The 26,213-nt window shown below is 40.8% G+C and overlaps 1 protein-coding gene and 1 pseudogene across 1 annotated transcript in view; one reads left to right on the forward strand and one right to left on the reverse strand.

The window, feature by feature from the left end:
* Positions 1-226: 226 nt before the first annotated feature.
* LOC121676962 lies at positions 227-1,597 on the reverse strand (annotated as a pseudogene).
* Positions 1,598-4,161: 2,564 nt separating this feature from the next.
* Positions 4,162-26,213, forward strand: part of Fndc3a (fibronectin type III domain containing 3A) — a 137,363-nt gene continuing 115,311 nt past the window's right edge. The window contains exon 1 of the mRNA XM_038309883.1: positions 4,162-4,409. The gene's annotated coding sequence lies outside the window, so the exon portion shown is untranslated. The remainder of the gene's footprint in view (positions 4,410-26,213) is intronic.

Genomic DNA, 26,213 nt, shown 5'->3' on the forward strand with positions numbered 1-26,213 from the left:
CTTCTCTACATAACAGAAAGTAAAATAACCTGTTGTGCAACTAGTCACAAACACAGTCCTGAGGTGTTTTGCCCACACACAGGACTATTGTCTCAAACACATCTTTGTGGCGGCTGGGCCCTGTCACCACTGTGTTTGTCTGAGCTCGCAAATCTGTTGCAACCTGTAGCTTCCCCGTCGCTTCTCTGGCTGTCCCCTCCTGCTAATCTTTGATTCCTGGCAGCAACTAGAACCTCTTGCCAGTGCCACAGCCATGGCTGCTGCTGGGACTCCCAAAGCCACCTTGCTCTTGTGGTTTAGCAAAGCACTGGCCTCCACCACCATGAAGGCCAGAGCTGCTGCCTCCAAAGTGTCTTCCTTTCATTGGTCCCAAGATCGAAGACATTGATTGTTGTGGCTGCCAAAGTCACTGTAGCTCCCTCCACCTCCGATACTGCATCCGTCATTAATGAAATTCATTATGTCTACTGCTGCCATATTCGCTACCATCATGGCTGCCACCAAAGCCGCCAAAGAGTTTCCTCTAGAACCAAAGTTGTCATTGCCGCCAAAACCACCTCCACAACCATCACCAATGTTTCTGGAACACCACTTGACTGGGTGAAGCACTAACAACCATCACTTGCTTCCACAGGGCTCTTCTTACTTCACATCTATGGCAATTCACAGTATAGGATATCTGAATGACAACATTACCCGTGGAGTCATGGTTGTCAAAGGCAATCTCTTAGTTAGGGTTACTATTGCTGTGCTAAACCATACCAAAAACAACTTGGAGACGAATGGGTTTATTTCCATATCATTGCTTATCACTGAAGGAAGTCAGGACAAGAACTCAAACAGGGCAGGAACCTGGAGGTAGGAGCTACTATAGAGGACATAGAAGACAGCTGCTCCCTGGCTTGGTCACCGTTTCTTGCTCAGTCTGCTTCTTATAGAACCCAGGACCACCAGCAGTGAAGGGGTGGCCCCCACAATCAACGGGCTAGGCCATACCATATTAATAACTAATTAACAAAATGCCCCACAGCCAGTTCTTATGGCGACCTTTTCTCAGTTGAGCTTCCCTCCTTTCAGATAACTCCAGCTTGTGCCAAGCTGACATAAAATTAGCTAGCAAAGCCCCCATTTTTTTCACTTCCTCTGTCGGTCAGGATTTCAATAACTTCAATTTTCGCATACTGTTCAAAATAATCTCATTTGTGATAGTCTTCAATGTCTTCTTTAAGGCCACTCAAGATGATTGTCTGAGCATCTTCTCTTGACAGCTCTCTTTGACTCCATAGGTTTTCCATCCACCCTGTATGGCCTTGCGTTCATAGCTGCAGCAACTTTCTCCACTGTGGTGAACCTGACAAAGTCAAAGCCCCTGCCTGGAGCACTTGGTGCTTGGACGTCTCATAACTATACAGTCGGTGAGTGTTCTCCATTGCTCAAAATGACTCCCCAGACTCTCATGGGTTGTTTCTAAGTCCAGATCTCCCATGAAGAGCCTTCTCAGCTTTCCAAATGCTTCAGCCTCCTTAGGAGACTTTGTCTCAAAACTGGAAATGGGAAATGAGAGCTTGCCCTGGTGTTTCCTTAGTGGCCCCAACATGCAGAAAACCCCAAGGCAAAACCGTGGCAGAGGGATGTGTGAAAATGGTCAGTGAAAACATCCCCATGAAGGAAACATCGGTTATCAGGGAAAGACACTGTGCACGCGCACTCTGAGCGTATGTGCATGAGTGTGAGTGCCCTTGGAGGCCAGAAGGGGGCGACAGAGCATCTGGAGGTGGAGTATTCATTTGTGGTTGTGAGCCATCCATTGTGGGCGTTGGGAACTGAATTTGTGTCCCCCCCCCCCAACCCCCGCAAGAGCAGTACTTGCCCTTAAACACTGAGCCCACACATACGGAACAGGCAGGGAGAAAGATGGGAATATGAAAAGGGACTGGAGAGACACTGTGCCCAGAAAAGCAGGATGAAAATTAAGAAAATGGGTGCCAAGTACAGAAGAAATGTTCAAGGAAGAGTAGTGTCCAAAGTCCTGACTCTTGCCTGGGGCTCAAGAAGCATGAGGGTTGAAAATGGTATTTATTTTCCTGATAAGGAAAATAAAGGCCTGTTCAAAGCCAACGTAGTTTCTTGGGCCTCTCTGGCTAGGGTGATTTATGTATATGTTTCTTTCTCGCCACAGGAGATAAATCCCCCACGTTTTACCATTTCACAGCATCGTGTACCATAGCTAATGGTCTAGTTCTACATCAATGCCGTCTTGAATTACATGGCCTGATCTCCTTCAATGGAGCTATTATTTCTTGCTCTGCCTATGGCATGTAGCTGGGCTTTAAACATACTTTTTTTAAAAAAAAAAATGCAGGCTTATTTTAAAATCGATTTCTTTTTCTACCCCCGAAATGCAGGAGCCAGAATCTTGAGGGGGCGGATTGTAGGATTCTGCATTTTAACTGAGTTCTCAAGTACAAAGCTTTGGAAAATACTAGCTTAGAGTTAAATTTGGAGACCACTAGTTTAGCCTCAAACCGAGCACCAGTTGGGCAGCAGGATGGAGGAGCTACACAACTCCTCCACACTCTGATACAAACTCTCATGTTGTCAAACAATGAGCAGTTAGACTTCTGTTATTCCAAGATCAGCTTTCCAGCAATTTTGTCTGGAAGAGGGCCAAAGCTGGAAGTTAAGAAAATGAGACATTTCTCTCAGGGAAAGGACTTTTGTTCCTTTACTGAAGAGTAAAAAATAAATAATAAAAAAACTCATCTCAGGATATCGTTTGATAGAGTCACTGCTCTACTTGCTGAGGGAAAGGAAAAGAACCTCTCATTAGCTGGCTGTGGATATAAACATCGGATCAATTATTGCCTGCAGCCATGGCAAGAAGTAGGAGAAAAAGAAGAAAAGGGACTTAAAAGACACCACCACCACCATTACAGGAAAATAGAAAGGGTTAAAAAAGATACAAAGGGAGATGAACCCATGCCAAGTGAGGGGTCTTCAACAAAAGTAAGGAGAACACTGCAAAAAAAAAAAAAAAACAAAAAACAAAAACAAAAAAACAGCCCCCAAAGTGGGGACTCTATACACTCAGCAATCCCTTGGGACGTTGGTGCACGGTCTGAGTATTGCATCTGACAGTCAGTGATCCTCTAAGAATTTCGTTATCCATTGTTTTCTTTAAGAACATAAGAAATAGCTCAGCGGTTAAGAGCATTGCCTGCTCTTCCAGAGGTCCTGAGTTCAATTCCCAGCAACCACATGGTGGCTCACAACCATCTGTAATGAGGTCTGGTGTCCTCTTCTGGCCTGGCCTGCAGAATATTGTATACATAATAAATAAAAATCTTAAAAAAAAAAAAGAAATACGTACATCTTCAAGAGATTTCTGTCAAATGGTTTAAAAAAAAAGGATTGCCATCTTAAAACGCAGCACGATTAAGAAACCGAAATACAAGTCAGACGTGGAGCCTGGGTTCAGCAGTCACCAGTTTTGGAAGGACTGGGTAGGACTCAGGTTCCCAAAGACGACCCTCTCCCGAAGGCTTCCGGTGAAACTGCAAAAGTAAGCAGTCGGGCCAGCCCTCAGGCATTACTGCAGCGTCCACCCCCAACTCCCCCATTGCTTGAGGCTTAAAGAAATTGCTGCTGCCTTCGCTTCGGTCTCGTCTCCGCTGTGGTAGACATCAAGGTAACGGGTTTCCACTAGATTTGGCTGGTCCGAGACCAAGAAATTAAGCACTGCGTTTCGGAACAAAGTAAATCTCTTTTGTGGGTGCTATAAAATGAATGCCGGGGCTCTAAATGTTTATGAGTAGAGACGTCTGAACCTATAGCACCTGCCAGCATTCTAAGTTCTGGGGTTTTCGGAGAGGGGCTGACACGGTTCATCTTAGGGGGGTTGAGGATGGGGGCGCTTTCTAAAATGCGTTTGGAATGCCGCGTGTGGCCTCAGATCGGTCAAACATCCGCACGGTTCCCGGGGCGCTGCCTGGCTTAGGGGAGCGGCATCGCCGCACTAGCGGCCGCCCGCGAAGCCTGGACTCGGGGCGACGGGCACGCGCGGGGGCTCCGGGTCCCAGCGGCCGGGGGCGCCGTCGGCGGGGCTCGCGCAGCCGCACTGGGCGCGCCGACTCCGGGCTCCTCCTCCCGACTCCGTAGTAATCATGGCGGCGGCGGGGTTCGCGGTCCCTCGGGTGAAACAGAAAGCGGGAGCTACGCGGAGAGGGAGCGAAGAGCGGGGCTGAGGCGGCGCCCGTCACTGCCGGGGAAAACAACCCCTCACCGTGAGCGCAGCGGCGGCCCCCGGGAGTCGGGCCCACCATCAAGGTAGTGAGAGGACGATCCGGAGCCCCGCACCAGACACGCCAGGGGATCCGCCTTCCTCCGCCTCGGAGCGGCGGGACTAGGAGGTGAGAGCCGGCGGGGGACGCGGGAGTCCGCGTCGGGGAAACCGTTAGGCTGGGGCTGCGGGGCCGCGGCGTCCGAGGGTCGAGCCCGTCGAGGGGGCGGGCGGCGCTCCCCCCTTCCACCCCGCCCCGCGTGGGAAGGACCGGGTGGGGGGGAGCGCTGTCGGGGAGGCGGCGGGGTCCGGGACGCGGCGGCTACGTGCGCGGCACCTGCTGCCGGGGACTCGGCGACCGCGGAGCTCAGCCCGCTCACCTGGGGGTTAAATCCTCGAAAACACGCCCTTCGGGTCTGCGCCTCGGCGGCTGCTGGCGGCGCCTGGCGGCTCCGGTGCCCAGGTAAGTTAACCACCTGTTCGCTCGGGAGGAGGACGGGAGGCTGCGGTCCTACCCCGCGCTCCAGCCTGCGTGGGTGAACTTTTGACACGACTCTGCCGGGGGCGTCGTGCGCTAGGTGCAGGAAAACCGAGCAGATCATTTCGACCACGGGTCGCGAGCGCTGCTGTTTTAAGAGTGGGATAGGTAATCGTAATTTTTATTCAACTACCGCCTTTGTAGAAAAAAAAAAAACTTGAGGTATTTGGTGTGTGTGTGTGTGTGTGTGTGTGTGTGAGAGAGAGAGAGAGAGAGAGAGAGAGAGAGAGAGAGAGAGAGAGAGAGAGAGAGAGAGAGAGATAGAATGGCTGGGGGTAGTAGGGATGGTGAGATTTTTTTTTTTCCTCTTTTCCTTCCTGTGAGACTGTAAGTTACCTTACACCTCCTTGTCTGTCCATCTGTTCCTGAGAATAGCAGGCTGACAGGATTTTCCTCTTTTTATAGTTTAATCTTTATGTGTTCACGGTAGCCTTAAAAAAAAAAAAGAAAAGAGAAAAAAAAAAAAAACCCAAAACTGAGGCACATATTGATTTTGCTGCTTCGTCTTGTGGTCTGTTTTAGTTCTCGAAACCCAAGTTTGTGCGTGTTTTTCTGTGTCATAAGAACCAAACCGCGTCGCTTATCTGTCTTTCGGCTGAGATCAGTTGTAAGAATAAAATGACACGAAGCTTTTCTCTAATATTTTAATCGCTATGCTTTTCCCGGTATTGGTGCTAAACATATGCCACTCAAGACTGAGCCATATGTCAGACAGAAACAAATTGAGATTCCTGGCTCAGATCCCGTGTTTAGATAAATATTTAGGTTTTTTTTTGTGGATTTGAGAAGTATGTAATTCTTGCCATCTTGAAAATTTTGCTTAAGTCACCTAAAGATGTTCCAGAAGGATGAGCCCCCTGCCGTCTTAGCCTTTTCTTATTGGAATTGATTTTCTCAACTAATAAGATAAATTACCCGTGGATACAGGTGGTGGCATATTAGGCATAGAAAACGATGATAAGGATTTTTAAAAACATGGTTTTTCTAAACTACAAATATGAGAGTTTGTTTTTAGCCTTTCAGCCCACTTATAATTCTTGCTACCACTAATAACACCCTTTAGAGGGAAGGAAGATGATGAGGTGATGGGGAGAAAAATTGCTTATAGTCAAACATTTTAGCATTCTCACATTTCTCTGTATTTTCTTCCTTGTCCTCATACACCATCTCCCGGTTTTCTCTGTAGGTTAAGTGGAAAATTTTTATCTCACGCTGGTTATCTTTAGCCACCTGTATGCGTCTGCCTTAACTCCTTCCTTTCCCTGGTTGTCTGAATCCCCTCATCACTGAGTGATCCGGGAAAAATAAACTCTTGCTTAACACTGACCCCAGGGTTAGGTAATGATTGTAAGGGGGATTTTCTTCTTCCAAATTAATGCTGTGCACTCAAGAAAACAGATTTTTGGTGTCACGTGTCATTACTTCCTCTCTCTGAGTAATTGAGAGCTGATTCATTTCACCATACATTTCATGATGCCTTTTTGCATACTCTGTTTCTATAAACTTCAGCTTATTTTATTACAGGTTAAAAAATTGTCTGCCTTCCATGTCTAGTGAGATGAAGGCTAAGAAGTTCTATAAAACACAGGAGATAAAAAACATAATGAATATTGCCTTAAGCCTGACTTATGTAAAAGGTATTTATGATTTGTTCATCTTTAGTTTAGACTCCTAGGTAATATTTCTGCTTGTCTTGAAAATATTTGTGCCTTTGGTGTTTATATATTTAAGACTTGTTAATCTTGCATTTTGCCTGTAGGGTTAATGTAAACAAATAGTTTTTGTTTTAAGCAAAACATTCTTGGTGCATTTTTTCCATGAAAATGAATTTGATTATGTCTTGGAGCATGATATAAGGATGTGCATATGATTTCTGCTTTATTAGCCTGGTGCTGATAAGTGATTGGTGTTTTTTTTTAATTAAATGTAATCTCTTAAACAAGAATTATTACTTCAAATAAGTTCTGAATTTTTTTTAAGTCAGATTTAGAATTTAATCAGATTAGACTGTACATGTGTAATCCATTGAGTCCTGTCATAGTTTAGTTGATCACTTTGGTGCAACAAATATGTATCAATGCCAAGACCTCATTATCACAAAGAAATTGATGACCAATAGTGTCAGGGGCACATTTTTTTTAACATGCATTGTGAATGCTTATCCTTTTTAATACTTTACTTTTCTAAAGAGTATTATTCAGTGAGTTCTTTTTATGTCATGATCCTTAAGCTTTTCCCTTACTGGTTGGGTTTTATTTGTCTTTAATATATACGAAGTTTGCTGTGCAGCCTCTGGGCTTCCATTAAGTTCTCTGTGGGTTTCCTTTCTGATGTTTCAGATCTTCTGTCACCCATTTCCAGGCCTTAGGCTGTTTTTCTGCACCAGCTAGCTACTACCAGATAGTGTCTTTGGAGGAGATAGCATGTGCTCAGAGGATGATGAACTATTATCAAAATAAGGGGTGCAAAAGCAGTGGAATCTGTTCCTTCAAGTCATTTACAAGTTATGGAGAACTGCACACTAACAAAGGAGACGACTAGCATAAACTATAGCACAATATTGTTAAAGTGTGTGGCACCCACTGTGGCTGAAAGCTCTGTGAGGGAGGGGTAGAACAGTCTTGGCATTTGGGGGAAGTCCAACATGAAATTTAGGAAGGGTTTAAGTATCAAAGACAGACTCCAAAAGAGAGTGACAGAGTTGGAGCTAGCTGGAGGGATCCTTTGGGATCATCCAAGGACAAGCATTAGGGAAAAAAGAATCAGGTAAAGACTGGAGCTAGGCCCTAGCAGGTATGAAGAGTAGTGTAGGAAGCCCTGGAGAAGAAAGTCCTGCTCATCAGTAGGAACCCATCTGTGAAACTAATACAGAATTATTTTGTTTTTATTGTTTTTAGTTAGCATACAAAATAATGGATTTCGATAAGACATTCTCATCCTTATGTATCATTGTACTGGGCTTAGTTTCTTCCCTACTAGCATCTTTGGACCCTCTTTCTTGCTCTTGTGGGTGCCTCTTCTGCTTTCATTGTGTGTGTGTGTGTGTGTGTGTGTGTGTGTGTGTGTGTGTGTGTGTTTATATGTATCTATATATGAGAGAAAATGTGTCTTCCCATTACCCTGTTTTGTTTCCACCTCCTTCTCCCTTAATTTCCTCCCTAGTTGCACTTCCTCTTTTATGCCATACACACAGACAAAAATATATAAAAATTCTGTATATGAGGGAAGATGGTATTTGTCTTTCTTACTCTATTTTGTTTTGCTTAGCAGTTTGTTCTCTAGCTTCAGATGTTTTAATAGGCAGGTTTTTATGTTTATATAACTTAGATAAGGGTAGACAGGTATTTTTATAGTGCTTGATAATATTGTCTTGCAAGCTATTTATAGTGTCTATTGAATATTATTGTTTATTTGCTTGTTTAAAAGAATTGTTTTAAGATGTAAAGTCATGTCTGCAGGCTGTAGTTAGCCATCTGGCTTAGTTCACTAAGTCCTGGCTAATTAACTGTCCATATAGCTCATACTGTGAAGTATTTTTCTAATGCTTGTTTGCAGTGGTGTACATACCTTTTCTGTGGTATATGACAATATGCTAAGAGAACCACTACTGTAAACATTACTTTGTGCCTGAAGTTCCAGCAAGAGCTCAGTGTAGGTCTCAGAACTAGGAAGTGAAAGGTCTTCGAGCCGGGTCTTATGGCAGGCAGTGAAGCACAGTGACTGGGGTTAGCATTTGTAAGGGCAAGCACATCGACTCTGTGCTGGGTTTACCTTTAAAAACTGCAGCTGGTATGTAGAAATCTTGGGTAGGGTGCTGGTGGTCTGCAAGTGATGGCCGGGGAGCAATAACCTGTTTTTTAAAGGTGGCCCAAGGTGAATTCTAAGCGTTTAGAAATCCTGCAGGAACTCCAAGAAGAGTCACTGTTATGGAATAATTGGTAGGATAGATTCCTCTGGGAAAATGTCACACCATGTAGATTAAAGGAGGGAAGAAAGACCCAAAAATCTTTAAAATACATTTTTATTAAAATAATTTAAAAACCAAGTATGGTAGTGCATACCTTTAATCCCAGCACTCAGGAGGCAGAGGCAGGCGGATCTCTGTGAGTTCGAGGCCAGCTTGGTCTACAGAGAGAGTTCCAGGACAGCTAAGGCTACACAGAGAAACCCTGTCTCAAAAAATGTAGATGGAGACTGCTCATTCATTTCCCTACTGCCCAGACCCAAATAATCACACAGAAACTATATTAATTACATTACCTTTTGGCCTGTTAGCTCAGGCTTCTTATTAACTAACTCTTATATCTTAAGTTAACCCATTTCTTTTATTCTGTGTTTCACCACAAGGCTGTGACTTACTGGGCAAGGTTCTGGGGTCTATCTCCTTCAACTGCTACATGGCGTCTCTCTGACTCTACTTTCTATATCTCTGTTCAGATTTCCCACCTGGCTTTATTCTGCCCTGCCATAGACCAAATAACTTCTTTATTAACGAATGGTAATAAAACATATTCACAGCATACAGAATCCCACATCACACACAAAAAACTTAAGGTGATTATGGTCATTTCAAAGGATAAATACAGGTTGTTTTGAAACTTTATTTATATTAAACATCTCCCTGAAATTTCTAAATACATAACATATATGTCTAAGACAACAGTATTTTCTTTTCCCACTGTGTTTCTTGAATTGTTACCAGGTGGCCCATGGTGCCTGAGGTTATGGCTTTATGGATCCATTGGTGAGGGCTACTGCATACTACATAGTTTGTGATATCAAGAGATTCAACTATAGTATAAGAGCATTGTTTTTTACTCTGCAGGCATTATTAATAGGGTTTGTATGTGGTCAGTATTAGGTGTTGGAAATCGATGGGACACTGGACAGAATCAGCACTGTTTCTCCACCTTATTTTACTGTTAAGAATATTAAAACCAAACCAAAAATTAATCATCTATGCTTTTGTGACTATAACTTTGCCTTCCTTTGTAAATGTTTTTACTGTTTTAAATTTAAAGGCAGCATAAGCCTCTTGAAGTAGGTTTTGGCCTTTCTGAATATTTCTGACAATATTTTGCTTTAAGAAGAAACTAATAGCTAGGCTTGGTGGCACATGCTATTGATCTTAGCATTCCAGAGGCAGAGGCAGGAGGGTCTGCATTGTGAGTTCCAGGACAGGCCAGTCAGGGCTTCACAACTGAGACCCTGTCTCGAAAAAGAAGGGGGTAGGGAGTGGTTAATAATTGATCACTGCTTTACTGTCCCCTCCCCACCGGCCTCCTCACCTAAGGAGGAGATCAAGGGCCTTGGTGGTGCATTGGTGCAGGCCTCTATTCCGTGCTCGCTACTCACTAGTGATAGTGATTTCACGGCTTTCTTCTCCAGTCTTGGTTTTCTTATCCTTAGAATTGAGAATATGCGCCATGTTCTCCTCACCTGTCTTGTAAGGACTCAACGAGATGGATGGAACCTGAAAATGTTAAGGTGCCGCCATGTATGCCACGTACGTGCTTGCGTCAGCGCTTGCATCAGTGCTCCTGTGCACTGGAAGCTGCCGTACAGCTTGTCTTTTCTAAATGACCAGAACTTTTGGGTTCCAGTGTTAGTCTGCAGATTTCTAAAAACAGCATTTACAGGAAGCATTCGGTATACTAGAAAGTCATAACTGTTTTCTTTGCAAATAAAATACATATAAAAAATTTTCCACTCATTAATCTTTTGGGTCAGTGCCTGCTCCCCTCTGCCCTATCCCTCTTTGCAAGGGAATGCTGACCTGTTCCTTGGGCCTCAGCTATTCTCTCCATAGTGGGATGAAATGTAGAAAATGCGTGAACTAGTTCTTTTTTAAGTGGAAGACAACTTCTTTACTGAGAAATGCCTGGTGAAGTCGCATGGGATTTTAGGTGCTGTGCTCGGTTATTTTTAAAATCCTGTATAAATCCACCAGATACACCATTGTTCTCAGATTTTACAAGTGAAATTCTACTTGGGAATGACTCTTTTCTTTCTCCCTCACTTCTTGAGATGGCCTAGGAGCTAGTTGGTAGAAATCAGTAGAGTGTATATTTTGTCATTAGCCTAGATAAGAAAGTTATGTGCATTTGACAGATTATTGTATGAATCAGACTATAGCAATGTTGACAAGTATTGTTTTGTTTACTGCCTTCCTTCCTCAGAACCCACATCTTAATATATACTTGCGCATAAAGATATATTTTATTTATTTATTTGTTAGTTTTTGGTTTTTTTGAGATGGGTTTCTCTGTGTAATAGCGCTGCCTTTCTGGAACTTGATTTGTAGACCAGGCTGGCCTCAAACTAACAGAGATCCGCCTGCCTCTGCTTCCCAAGTGCTGGGATTAAAGGTATGCACTACCACTGCCCAGCAAAGATTTATATTTTTAGATTATATTTTAAAGATTTTTATTTATTATGTATACAGTGTTCTGCCTGCATATATGCCTACTCGCCAGAGAGGGCACCAGATCTCATTACAGATGGTTATGAGCTACCATGTGGTTGCTGGGAATTGAACTCAGGATCTCAGGAAGAGCAGTCTGTGCTCTTTACCTCTGAGCCATCTCTCCAGCCCAAAGATTTATATTTTTAAAACAACTTTTTCCTTCCTCAGTAAAGGATTCGTTTAATTGATTTATGTGTGTAGTTGTCTTCAGTAAACCTGTGGACATGTAATGGGAGGGGAAGGAATTGTCTTACCTGCCTGCAGATTCTAAGCAGCTGTTTCTTAAGCACACTTTGTAGGACATTTGAGAGTTTCTTAAAGTGTAATTAGAAATTGAGCACCCCTACCCCCAAATTCAAGATGCTCCAAAATGTGAAACTCTTGATTGCCATCATGATGCCACAAATGCCAAGTCTTCACCTCACCTGGAGTGATGGGTTGCAGTTAAGATGTAGGTAAACTAAACACTGTGTATACTGTGTATAGTAACCTCAGGCCAGATTTTATATGTATGTATGTATGTGTATACACACACACACACACACACACACACACACACACACATATCAAAAGTGAATTTTGTGTTTAAATTTGATTTAAACTAAATTCCCATTCCCAAACTATCTCATGGTATGTGTAGATATACCTGAGTCTGAACTAAAAACACTTATGCTTCTAAGCATTTTGATAAAGGGACGTTTAGCGAAGTAGTTAATGCACATATCAACTGCTTTGGTGTAATTTCATGTACTTCAGAAATCAGCCTGTCTTAATATTTGCTTAAATAAAAAATTCATGATGTCATTTTGTTTAAATTTTCTGGATTTGTTTTTGGTTTCCTTAATATAGTCATTTTCAATTATGGTTTTGTTCTTAAGACTTATTTTTTTCCCTATGTAGTCTTTTTATATGTATTATGTATCTGTTGTTCATATTTTAGCATAATAATTTATTAAGTACCTTTCTGTTTCTTTGTATATTGTTATGACCAAGTACATCTACTACTTCAGAGCAGAATTTTTTAAAAAAATATTTTTAGAATATTTAAAATTGGAAAAATATCATAATATGGGAATGCTTCATTTCTGCATTTAATAATTGGACCTTACGAAGACTGGTTTGCATGGTTGAGAAGCCCTAGAATAAAGTGGAGGACCTGCTGTGTCTGTCTTAGCCTGCATTATTGGTCATATCTAGACTAATATTTCAAGATGATGAATTTATTGAAATCACCACCCAATTTAATGCTACACCAAACTTTCTCTTTCATAAACTATAGTATTTTTCTCTGCAATCCATTCTCTGTTGACACCCTGTGATTACCTCACTGTGTGTCATCCCTTTCCAGCTTTGTACTGTGAGGTAAGGGCATATTTCCTGAGGGCAGGTCCTGTCTGTTGGTTGTCTTAAATGACTATATAGAATCAAACATGCACTTTACCCCAGTAATCCCCAATTCCTCCATTTACACTGGAAGAATAATAGACTTAAGACACCCAGTCTCTTAGACTAAGAGTTAAAAAAATTAAAAGGTAGAACTGATTGTATGTGGTTAATAGAATAAGTGCCATAGTATGTTTAGATCTACAACTTGATAGATGTGTCTAGTTATGCTACATAGGTTTCCTATTATTTTCATTATTTACTTATCTACCATATGTCTCAGATGCCTACAATATAAATGTCATAAGGCGAATGTCATACTTTCTTTCCGGATTCACAGACTAAGATGAAAGATAAAATCATGTAAATAAATACATATCTTAAAATAATTAAATAAAATGCACTTTCTTTTGTTTCCATTTACCTGTGTGATTCTTTTCTGCTTTTGGTCCCAAATAGGCCTATTTCCTGCAGAATGTTGTGACTGTGTACATCACATACATGCACATATGCTCACACACATGCACACGCACACCATCTTTCTATATATTAGGTTGTCTGTTCAGCTGGACTGTGAACAGCACAGATGCTGCTAACAGCTTTGAAGCAAAGGAGCCGAGAAGCAGTAGTGCAGACATTGTACCTTTGGAAGCCGAGCTACAGCGGGAGCAGAAACAAGCCAGATACAATATAAAAAATGAGTGTGGGTCTCTCAAATTCAATTTCATTTACAAAAGAGGCAGCAGGCTAGGTTGGACCCACAGGTTTTAGTTTTCTGATCCTAGAGTCCTGCAGACTGCTCTGTTCTTGGTTAGTTAAGATTCTCAGTAATAATTAATAAGCGCCGTTTGTGTGCTGGGTGCTTGTCGAGACTTCACACATAGCAGCTGATTTAGTTCTCAAGCCAACTGAAGTAGATATCACTGCCACCATTGTCAAAACAAGGGAACTAAACACGTTAGTAACTAATACGCCCAAAGCCATAGAGATGTTTGGTGATGAACCCAGGTGATTACAGAATCTGGGCTCTTTGTTAGTACCAGTCCTAATGTATTGAATCCCAGGGATGTAATGTTTCAATCTTAGGAAACATATTAATGTAACTTACTGTAGTCATAGACTTAAGGAACAACTATAAGTATCTCTTTGATACTAAAAATATTACTGTGTTGAATCCCAGGTGTATAATGATTCACTATTAGGAAATATTAATCTAATTTACCATATTTATGGATTTTAGGGGTAACTACAGTTATCTCTGTGGGGCTAAAATTTGTTTTTTAAAATTCATTCACCAGTCCTGATAACTCACAGTCAACAAAAAATAAACTTACAGAAATATTCTAGCAGAAACTTATATTGAATGTCATAGAAAATATTAGAAACACTTCCACTAAAAGATAAGAACATTAACATTGGTTCAGAACTCATAGCTGATACATTAAGAAACAAGAAAAATAACCTGTAAGTAATAGGAGAATAACATTATTATTATTTACAACTGGTATGTGTGCATACTTAGAAAATGCAAGACAGGGCAGGGGTGTGACTCAGCTTTAGAATGCTTGCCTATATAGCTGATGCCATAGGTTCTGTTCCCAGGAGCCTCATCACCATCACCACCACCTTGACCACAATAACAGCAAAGAGAATTAGAGAAGTGATGAGATTAGACTTCTTGTCTTCAATTTAGTGGGAAAGTATCTAGTTTCTTCATCAGTGGAAACACACATACTCTCTTTATAATAGTAAGAAATAGCATGGCTAGAGATACTGCTCAGCCTTTAGAGGCTAAGACTCATGAGCAAATATCAAAGGAAATAATTCCAATACAATGGCATGTCTGAAAGTGTGATAAAATGCATTTAAAGAAGTAAGAATTAACTTTTATAAATTAACTGATATTCAAGACAATGTTATTATTTTATTCACATGTGTGTGGTACATGCTTGTTTGTACATGCCAGTACATGTGTAGAGGCCAGAGGAGGATTCTGGGTGTTTACCTCTGTCATTCTCACCTTATTCCTTTGAGACACAATTGCTGATTGGATCTGGGGTTGGACTGGATAGCCAGAGGCCAGGTGACTGGCCAGCAAGTCCTACAGCCCTCCTGTCTTTGTCCCTGGCAGTGCTGGAATTGCCTGGGTGACAGCCCTGGCAAGCTTTTTGCATAGGTGCTGGGGATCTGGGGCAAGCTTTTTGCATAGGTGCTGGGGATCTGGGCTTCATGCCTGTGCAGCAAGTACTTTCTCTCCCTCCCCATTTACCCTTTTAGTTAATCGTGGCATTGTGGCTATAGCTTGTGTTGGCGTGGCTGTGGCCACTGGGAATCCCTAGACCACACACATTGTAAGTGCGAGTGTTTTCCATCTTTCACACACCCTCATCTTCCTTGTGGGTCTGCCTCCCTTTAGTCTTCAGAGCTCCTTCCTCCTCCCTTTCTTGGAGCTGAGGTTCAGGTCAGGGGACTCAGGAAAGACAAGTGGCGCACCCCTGAGCCAACCCCAGAGCTCTAGACAGCTGATGTTAGAACTCGGAAGAGAAATCACTGGGTCACACATAAAGCAAGACTTTTCAGTAATCAAGATGGAGAGAAATAGCATGTTTAGAGAAAGCAGCGCTTAGCCCAGACATAGGGGTCTATAACAGAATTTGGTTCTTTTAGAAAGCACTGCTCTGTTAACTGTGTTCTACCGAGAAAGGCTCTGGCTCACAGAACATCAGAACAAGATTTTCTTGTGATAAAATGGCTCTTTGCAAACAATTTGTCATGTTAACCATGTTAAGTATGCTAAGCTACCCCAGCACCACAGCTTTCATGGAGAAGTCAAGCAGTCGAGTTGTCAACTGAACTGCTAGGGAGTCAGTGTAGCCAGAAAGGAGTCTGGCAAGGCTGCTTTAGTGCAAGTCCAAATTCACTCAGATAAGATGTGGTTGGCAGCTTGAAATTCTACAAGAAAGTGAATGCTCTGTAGCATAAGTGTCTGTAGATGAGAGAGGAGTGCCTTTCAATTCTAAAGGTGCCTCAGATACCCTCGACCCCAACACTCACACCAGACGCTTACGGCAGTGCTATAAAACTAGTGTCTGTCCTCAGTCCTTTAATGGGTTGGATTTGCTCGCATCTCCATAGCTTGTTTCTCATACTCCGTAGTTTCTTTTGCTTGTTTTTATTTTTATTATTTATTTATTTATTTATTTATTTATTTATTTATTTCTGTGTGTGTGTGTGTGTGTGAGAGAGAGAGAGAGAGAGAGAGAGAGAGAGAGAGAGAGAGAGAGAGAGGGTTTTGCTCTGTAGCCCAGGCTAGCTAAGGATTTTGCTGTATAGCTTAGGAAGGCCTTCATTTTACAGCAATCTTACTGCCTTTGTCTCCCAAGCGCTGGGATTACAGTGTGTGCAACTGTGACCAGTTTACGCAGGCGGAAAGTGTTTCTGTAATGTCTTTTTCATTGAACCTTCTTTGTGAATTAACTTCAGTCAGAATCCAGATTTCTGGTAGTTTAAGTGGTTTTGCTGTGGGTGAATGGATACTGACTGTATTTCCTGAATGTATAATTAGATTCTATTTAATGAGTCTGACTAAGGAAAATAATAATAGTGGCCTTCAGCACCACCCCAAACTTCTGTTCCTTTGGGGATAAAGCCCACCCATCCTACTTATTGTACCCCATTTTTCCTTTCCAGTAGACAAAGAAGTGCAGATGAATATGGTGAATAAGTTATAAGAATCGTGCTGCAGTCAGTGTAGATTGTTACTTCCCTGTAAGACTATGAATATATGATTTATGATATAATTGATATTTTACAGTTTTTTTAATTTTAAATGGCACTACCATAAGGTTTAACCTACTAAACCATAGTTTTAATTACTACCTTACACATGAAAATGCTATCTCATCATGAAAATAGTTGTTAGTTATTGGTGTAGCATAAATTCTTAGCATATAGCTCATGGAATGTCACCATGCAAACCAAATTTGCCCATTTATGAGCACAGATACTTTACTAAGGGTGCAATCAGTGAATGAGACTGGTTGTGCTGGCACATACCTGTAATCCCAGCACTCGGGAGGCTGAACCAGGAGGAACATGAACTTGATGCTGAGATGGACCTGCAGTGTGACCCTGTCTCAGATAACAGCAACAATAATAGGAAGCCAGGAGTATTGTTGCTGCATATGTCCTTCCTTATACAGTCCACAGTTAATTAACAACTGTCTCCTGAAAGGAGCGTATGAGCACAGTAAAACTAAACGATAGTCATTTATAACCTAAAAATGTACAGTAATTTAAAGTATAATCTTTTAAACTTGAAAACCTTGACTGATTAGAGATACCCCCAATCCCAAGTCCATTTAAAGAGAGCACTAACGATAGTTCCACAGGTGGCCACGTTTTCTTCCCTACAGCTTACCTGCCTGTTGTACGCCACCAGGTGTCTTAGAATCCTGAATTAGAGACCCCAGGTAACCCCAGAATTGTATTAACTCTGGCTTAAAGATGACACATTCTGGAGGTTGTTAATAACCCTAAGTCTTACACTGAAATAAAAGCCAGGAAATTGTGTCATTTACTTAAAGTAAATAAAAAAATAGCTTCAGTTTTTCTTTAAGTAAGGGCATATCAAGAGCATACTGGCTTCCAACTAGTGATAGCTGAAGCATACTATTTTTAAAAAGTCATAATTTAAAGTAATAGTATGTCCTAGTAAATCTGTTTCTACTGGCTATTGGGCACACTAAAGAGTCACAAATGTAGGCCCCTTTTCATGATAAAGTAAAAAGGATTAGATTTGCCTTTTTTTCTTGAAACAACTAAAAACTAGACAAAATGCCTGTAACAGCAGAGCTTGAAAAATTAGACTTCAGACCAAAGAAGAAAAACAAAATCAGCCTATGATCAGTTGAGCTTCCTGAAGGAGATTATCACACACATAGTACAGGCAGAGGAACCCGAGTGTTTGTGGTAGACTGATTTGAGATTAAGCTGGCAGCCTAGGAAATCAACAGAGATTATAATGTCCTGGTCAGAGACCTCAGATGGAAGAACTGCATAGAAAACAAACTTCAGAAATCTTGAAATGGTTACCATTGAGTAGTTAGCAAGAGTAGTGGTAAATGAGCACATTTGCATTTGTCTAGAAAAGAGACAGCTAGAATGGTCTTATCTAATCGTCTCTAAGATGGGCAGAAAAAGCAAGTGCCCAGAGAAGAAAGCTTCATCATTCAGAAGGCAGTAGGCTGCTGGGGGTTTGCTGGGACTTGCCTCAGAGGTCAGAGAAGTTAACTCTAGACTGAAAGCAGATCTGGACCTGTATAAGCAAGATCCCCAAAGGTCAAATTATTGTTTAGTATTTATTTATTATTTATTTATTATGTATACAATATTCTGTCTGTGTGTATGCCTGCAGGCCAGAAGAGGGCACCAGATCTCATTACAGATGGTTGTGAGCCACCATGTGGTGGATGGGAATTGAACTCAGGACCTTTGGAAGAGCAGGCAATGCTCTTAACCTCTGAGCCATCTCTCCAGCCCCAAATTATTGTTTAGATATTTAACTACATTTCAGAACAAAGCTTAATAATTGTGAAACTATATAATATCCAGCAGCTGTCAAGGTAAGCTTTGCAAAACTTGACCGTTGTATAGCAGTGTCCTCCAAATTAAAACTTAACATCCTAGTGAGGCTCCCTAAGACGTAGGAAGCAAACAAAACTTAGAAGGCTCAGACCTTGGAGAGCTCATAAGTCTCAGGAGGCTCCTGAAACAGACATGGGTGTCAGGAATAAATAGACAACTGTTCACATTTTGTTCACATTTCCTCAGGAAAAATAAAATCAACCAACACTGTTAATCAAAATTACTAAGACTGTAAAGAAGCAGAAAATTCCCAATCACACTTAGAAGATCAGTTGCTTGACAGTGACCAGAGATTACACAGGTGATGAATTAATAGTCACTGAAACGCTTACGTCTCTTATAATAAGAATGAACATGTTCAGTTGAATAATCTTCTGGGTTAAAATTAACATTGTTATTGGGGCCGGGCAGATGGGTCATGGGTAAGAACACTTGCTGTTTTCCCAGAGGATCTCATAGGAGATGTTGTCTGGCCACCACATGTATGTCATAGCATGTGGGTATGCACAGTAAATAAATAAATAAACATAACAAAATACATCTGTGACTTACCTTAGTGTTATAAACAGGGTATGTTTTATATATTTTCTAAGATTTAGTCTCCAGATTATACTGGGGGATGTGGTCATCATCGTAATATGGTTTGGGAGTTTTTCGACTCCTAGACTGTTTGAAATCGTGTCTGTTGCTGAGCCTCCTAGACAGTGGTATTTTGCAATAGTAGCCACAGAGTAAGACAGTAATTGGTACAAAGAAACGGGGTATTGCTGTAGCAATAACCTAGAAATGGGGAAGTGACTCTTGCATGGTACAAAGTAGGGCTGGAAAAGTTGACGTGCTGCTCTGGGTAATTCTAGTGAGGACTCACAAAAGAAGAGAGATAGAGAACATGCGCATCTTGGACACAAGCCTAGGCAGAATTTTCGTAGAAGTGTGGTTGGTAAAGGTCATTCTGATGAGGTCTTGGGTAAAAACGAGAAACGTGTTATTGGGCAATGGTGAAAGGTGATCCTTGTTATCAAAGGGCAACACACTTGGCTGAATTGTATTCATGCTTTGATATTTTATAAAAAGTTTTTTCCTCCCAAGGTCTTGGGAGGACCTTGGACTCAACATAGTGTAGAGAACCCTGATGGCTGTTTGGCCTCAAGAGGGAGGGAGTGGGGGTGTGGGGGGAGGGGAAGGGAGGGAAGGGGGAGGAGGAGGGGAGGAGATGGCAATTTTTAATAAAAAATAAATAAACTGGAAAAAAAAAAGAAAGACTTTAGGAAAAATTGTAAAAACAATAAAAGTTTTTTCCACAAATATAGTTGGGTATTTACTTAGGAGAAGGCTAGGAAAATGTGAAAGAAATACTCTCCCTGGCTGCTCGTAGTCAAAAGAAGTGAGGAGGTAGTAGAAAAAAAGAACTGTTAAGACAAGGCCAGAACTTAAAGATTTGAACATTTTGACTACAATATTGCCAGACTAGAGAGCATTTTTGGGAAAAGAACACTTTAAAGTTTGGCCAGTTAACCATTTGGAAAGTAGAGTGGCAGTAACAGCAGACTGACCAACCATCTCACCATGAACCTGACCAGCAGAGTGCTGTCACATGGCTAGAGGAAACAGAAGAGGACAGAGCGGAAAATGCTCTGAGCATGTACTGTCCTCCAGGATGAAGGAAGAAGGACGCAAACGTGGAAGTCACAGTTCATCAGGCTGTGACTTCTGCCATATGCTAAATGCAACAGCAGTCTAGGTTTTTAAATTTTGTTTTTTTTTTTTTTTTTTTTTTTTTTTTTTTCTGAGGCCCATCCTGTGGCTGAAGATGGTCTGGAACTCACTGTGTATATAACCCAGGGTAGCCTAAAACTCATGGTGATCTTCCTGTGTTAGCTTCTCAGATAATGAGATTGTGTCATTTACTATGCCTGGTCCATTTGGGCCTTAAAGGACTGTCACACAGTAGAGCCTTAATGTCAGGGCCCTGCCAACTGCATAGGTACTAAAGGGATGGGCTGCTATGATAGGCTGTGTGAGTGAATAATCCTAGTAGGTCAGGAAAGCAGAGCATTAAACCAAAGGTTAATTGTGCTCAAGCCTTTAGAGCTAATGGCATTTGTATTGCTTGGTTTTAGACTTCTTTTTTTTTCTTTGTAGGTAGGCATCTATCGTGTGTGTGTGTGTGTGTGTGTGTGTGTGTGTGTGTGTGTGTGTGTTGTAAGCACACAATTTAAATGAGTTCATAAGTTCAAAGGAAAAGAATTGCCTTGGAACAAATCATGAGTTTTTCCCAGTGTTTAATGTAGTTGATGCTGATGAGAAATTTTGGATTTTACAATTAATACTAGAATAGATTAAAACTTTTGGCACCATTGGGACAGAATGAAAAAGACATAAATTTAGGGAAGTGTTAATGGCAGTTAAGTTTTGAATGCGTATTTCTAAAATTCTTATTTGAATGCCTTAACCCTATGTTATGATGTCAGGAGGCTGGGCTTTGGGAAGATAATGAGACATAAGATGAGGTCATAAAGGTGGAGCTCCCCTGATGAAATTAGTGTTCTTACAAGAGGAGGAGCCATGGGAGCTTCCTCTCCCTCAGGAGGAAACACGGAGGAGATAGCTGTCTGAAAGAGGAAGCAGTCCTCGAAGAGCCACATGGCTAGCACACTAGCTGACTTCTAGCTTCCAAAACTGAGCAGTGTCTAAGCCACCCTGTGTGTTGTGTTTTGTTATAGTAGCCTCACTATGGCAATTTTGAATTTTTTAAATGGCTCTGAATGTTGTCTTTTTTTTCTGTGTATTGAGTCCTCTGCTGTGTGACCATTTATGTTTGAGTAGTGCCGTATCTGTTTTGTGCTTTTGTCATGTATGTATAGCATGTATAATAAACCCAGTGTCATGAAACTTCCTTGCTTATTTTTGCTTAGGGATTTTACAGCTTTGATTCTTATATATAAATCCTTAACCTACTATGAGTTAAGTTTTGTGTATATTATGAGTCCAAATTCATTCTTTGTCTATGGATATCTTAGTTATCATGGTATCATTTGTTGAAGAGTTTTTCTTTCCCATCTTATTGTCTTGATAGCACTCATAGAAGATTGTTTAATTATATGTTAGAATATTTCTGAGGTCTATAGTTCATTGATCTATTTGGCTTTCTTTATACCAGTACTGTATGCGTTTATTATCACATAGATTTTTAATATGTTTAGAGGACAGTTGGCATGAGTCCTATGTCTCTGTTCTCTTTCAAAATTGTTTTGGCTATTTACAGTTCTTTGAAGTACAAAATGAATTCTAGGATCAAATTTTCTACATCCTTAAAATGTAGAAAATATGCTGTTTCAGTGAATCTATAGATCATTTGAAGACTTTAGAAATCTTCAAAATAAATCTTTAAATAAATGAGCATAGGGTATTTTCTCCTTATTTGTGTCTTCCCCTTTTCATGTGTATATTGTAGTTTCAGGGTGCAAGTCTTACCCCTTGGCTAAGCTTAAGTATTTATTTTGTGTGCGTGTGTGCATGTGCACATGCCATGGTGCATGTGTGGAGGTCAGAGCACAGCTGCGGAGCCAGGTGGGATCTGTCTTGTTTCCGCAGTTGGCTTGTGCTCCATATTCCAGACCAACTGGCCTAAGAGCTCCCAGGTGATTCCTGTCTTTGCCTCCCATCTTGACACGAGAGGGCTGGGGTTACAGATGTGTGCTGTCACCCTTCTAGCTCTTTACATACTTCTGGAGACCGAAATCAGGCTCCAGGCCTGTGTGACTAGTGCTCTTCTCTGCTGAACTGTGCCCCTTCACTCATCTTTATTCTTTTGGTGCTACTACAAATTGAGTCTTCTTGATTTCTTTCTCAAATTATCCATCATTAGCACATAGGAACAACTCAGTTTTCTGCATTAATTCTCTATCCTGAAATTTTGGTCATTTTTGTTATCTTTTGTGAAATCCTCACATTTTCTACAGATATCACAGTATCTGATAACACAGATCATTGTACTTTCTTTTTTAAAAAAAAAATGCCTTTTTTCCCCTTGGTTGCCTAACTTTTTCTGTAATTGCGTTGAATATGGGTGTCAAAAGTTGGAGTCATAGCCGGGCGGTGGTGGCGCACGCCTTTAATCCCAGCACTCGGGAGGCAGAGGCAGGCGGATCTCTGTGAGTTTGAGGCCAGCCTGGTCTACAAGAGCTAGTTCCAGGACAGGCTCTAAAAAAGCTGCAGAGAAACCCTGTCTTGAAAAACCAAAAAAAAAAAAAAAAAAAGTTGGAGTCATTATGGTGAAATTAAAATCTCAACCCTACTACAATCTAGTCCAATTTGAACATTGTAAATCCTTACTGAAAGAAAAAATGTGATTGAAAAATTTCCAACTAACCTAATCCCAGACAAGTTCCAAAATAGAAACACAAGAAATATGAAAAGTCAAAGCAGCATGACTGCTTAAAATTATTAATTCCATAGTAATTGGCTCCAGTGAGAGTGAATTAGATGAAAATTCCAAGAAAGTACTAAAAAGAATAATTATAAGAATGTTAAATATAATCCAAGAGGTTATGAATAAACTTCTTGACCTACTCAAAGTGAACATAAACAGCTAGATGAAATAAGGAACTCAATTCAGAGCATGAAAGAGGAATTAAGTAGAGGCAGAAATACTGAAAAAAGTTGAAATTTGGAAATTAAAATCTCATTAAATAAGATAAAAATTTAGTGAGAAGCCTTACCAGTAATGAATCAAACAGAAGATAATATCCAAGCTCAATGAATTAGAATACTCAATGACAAAACTGAAGTAAATAGGAAAGCATGAGCACCAGGTGAGGTCCATGGGACACTATTAACGATCATGGGTATAAGACAAGAACAGCCAGCAAAAGGGAGCGAAGATGTAGTCAGGAAATTAGAGCAGAATAATTTCCAAATTTTTTTTTCTTCCAAAAAAGATTGCTATCAGATAAAGGAGGCATTTAGGAAACCAAATGAATAGGAGCAAAAAAGAGTCTGCCACGTCACACTATGCTTAAAACACTAAATATAAAGAAAGAATATTGAGAGCTGTCAGAGAGAAACACTAGGAACATATACGGAAAGGTAGATCCATCAGGATAACAGTGGGTGCCCTTGTTAGCTTTAAATGTCCACTTGACACAACCTAGAATTCACCTGGGAATCTCCCTCTGGTGAGGCATTCCTTAGATCACATTGGTCTGTGGGCATGTCTTAGGGGTTTTTCTTGACTTGTTAATTGACATAGGATGGCCCAGCCCACAGTGGATGGTGTTATTCCCTAGGAAGGTGGTCTGGGCTATACAAGGAAAGTAATTATGCATGAGCATGAGACTAAACAAGCAAATGAGTCAGAAAGCAACACTTGCCCATGATTTCCGTGTATTTCCTTAGCTGTGAATGAGTGTCCTGGTTAGAGGTAATGCTGCACAGAATAGCAAGCAAGCTGCCTTGAAGTTCCTGTTGAGTTTGTGCCTGACTTCCCTCAGTGACCTGGAAGTGTAAGCCACATGACTCTTTTCCTCCTGAAAGTTGTTTTTTGTCAGTGTTTTAGTGCAGCAACAGAAGGAAAACTAGCACAGAGGCTCTAAACACCATGAGCATAAAGAACAAGATAGATCAAGCTCTGAAAGACATTAGCTGCCAACCAGATGTACTACCCCTAGCAGCGTGTCCTTAATAATATAAGAAGAAAGAAAAGGTTTCTATGATAAAGGCATTTATGGCTACTTAGTAAGCACCAGGGAAGATCCTTGCAGGGATTATACACACTGAATAGAGAGATAAACATTTATGAACCCACAGGAGAGACTATACTCACTAGGATTAGCAAATGTTTAGGAAAGTACCAGATATTACAAAAACATATAATGCATAGTTTTCATTATTGAGTGTTTATAGTGTCAATTCTCTAATTAGAAGAAAATTAATGTTCCATAGGTTGGATTAAAACATCAAACCCAAGCAGGACTTGGTAGTGCACACTTTTAATCCCAGCCCTCTGGAGGCAGAGGCAGGTGGATCTCTATGAGTTCCAGGACAGCCAGTGCCTCACCTTGTTTCAAGTAACAACAAAACAATAGCATGGAAACCCAGACCATCTACATCCTGCCTACCAGAAGCTCCTGTAACTATCAAAGGTAAACGGCCTTAGGGTAAAAGGGTGGAAAAGATATTCCAAGTAAATAGAACTAGGAAGGAAGTGGGTGGAGGAAATAGTAGAGGACAGAGACTTCAAACTAAAATTATGATAAAGACAGTCATACCGTTTAAGGGGACAATCGCTTAAGAGGATACTTCAATTCTAAATGTACACGCACTGAATATAGACATACCCTATTTCATAAGACACATACCAGTGGATGTAAAGGCACAGGCTGACCTCAGTACCATGGAAGCTGGTAAACTGTGTATCCTGCTCTCATAAGTAGACCAAGTCATACAAACAAACAAAAGTATCAGTAAAGAAATAGAGTTAAATGATATTATAAATCAAATGGACTTAACAAATATCAACAGAATATTGGTTTTTGTTGTTGTTGTTGTTGTTTAGTTTTGCTTTTCAAGACAGGGTTTCGCTGTAGCTTTGGAGCCTGCCCTGGAACTAGCTCTTGTAGAACAGTCTGGCCTTGAACTCACAGAGATTTACCAGCCTCTTCCTCTGGAGTGCTGGGATTAAAGGTGTGCACCACCACTGCCTGGCATCAACAGAATATTGTATCCAAACATTGCAAAATATACTTTTTTTTCTCAGAAGCCCATGGAAATTTAGAACACAAAGCAAGTCAAAAGAATACCAGGAAATTGAAGCACTTTCATATATTCTAAAATGGTCACATTTTAATAAACTAGAAATCAGCAAGAGAAATTACTGAACACACAAAATCATGGAATAGCACAGCGTTGATTGGATCATTAAAAAATGAGAAGGTGGGAAGGAATGAGGTGTGAGGTGGGAGAAAGGGAGGGAGAACTGGAGTTGGTTTGTAAAATGAAAAAAATTTAAATAAAAAAATCCTTTAAAAATGAGAGAATTTTTAAAAGAAAAATCCTAGAATTGAATGGAAACAGAACTACAAGATACAAGGAACTAGGGATTACAATGAAAGCATTTGTTTGGGTTTGTGTGGTTGTGGGGTGGGTATGCATGTGTGTACAGATGCACTTGCTCATGAGTGTGCAACTGGGAGCCAGACTGAATGGAGAGATAGTAAAGATTATAGTAGAAGTTTTGAAATAGAAGCACAAAGAACCATACAAATAGTGAAACAGTTGGATGTTCAGCATATTAACTGTGAAAGATAAATAGTATGTTTTCTTTCACTTGTGGATCTAGACTTTATATAGAAACACACAAGCATTTGCTATGTATTTATTACATATGTTATGTTTATGCTATGTATATGTACACACACATGAATGAGTGAATGACATGAAAGCAGAAGAGACAGTGGGGGAGGAAGAGGAGGAGCACCTGTGGGAAAGGATGAAGGGGCTTAAGTGGAGATAGTATAGCGGATGAATATATAGAGGATGAGTATAGTTCAAAATGAAGTTTAAAGTGCATGATATAACTTGAAAGAAGTTGTCTTTATGAAGCTGAAAATGTTATGCAATAAGATATAATATCTGTATGATAAGTGAAATACTATTTGAAATAAGTATTTTGAATTATCACTTGGGAGACAGAGGCAAGTGGATCTCTATAAGTTTGAGGCCAGCCAGGTCTACAGAGAGAGTTTTAGGACAGCCAGGGCCACCCAGAGAGGTGCTGTCTTGAAAAACGAGTATGTATCTCCCCTGTGGGTTTTCATATGTAGTGTTTTATTATTTTTTCTTGTGTCTCCAGTTTTTAGTTTTTCATAAATGAATTTTGAATATATCAAATGCTTCTCCTG

The sequence above is a fragment of the Arvicola amphibius genome, chromosome 13 (assembly GCF_903992535.2).
Source record: "Arvicola amphibius chromosome 13, mArvAmp1.2, whole genome shotgun sequence".
NCBI classification, from domain to species: Eukaryota; Metazoa; Chordata; class Mammalia; order Rodentia; family Cricetidae; genus Arvicola; species Arvicola amphibius.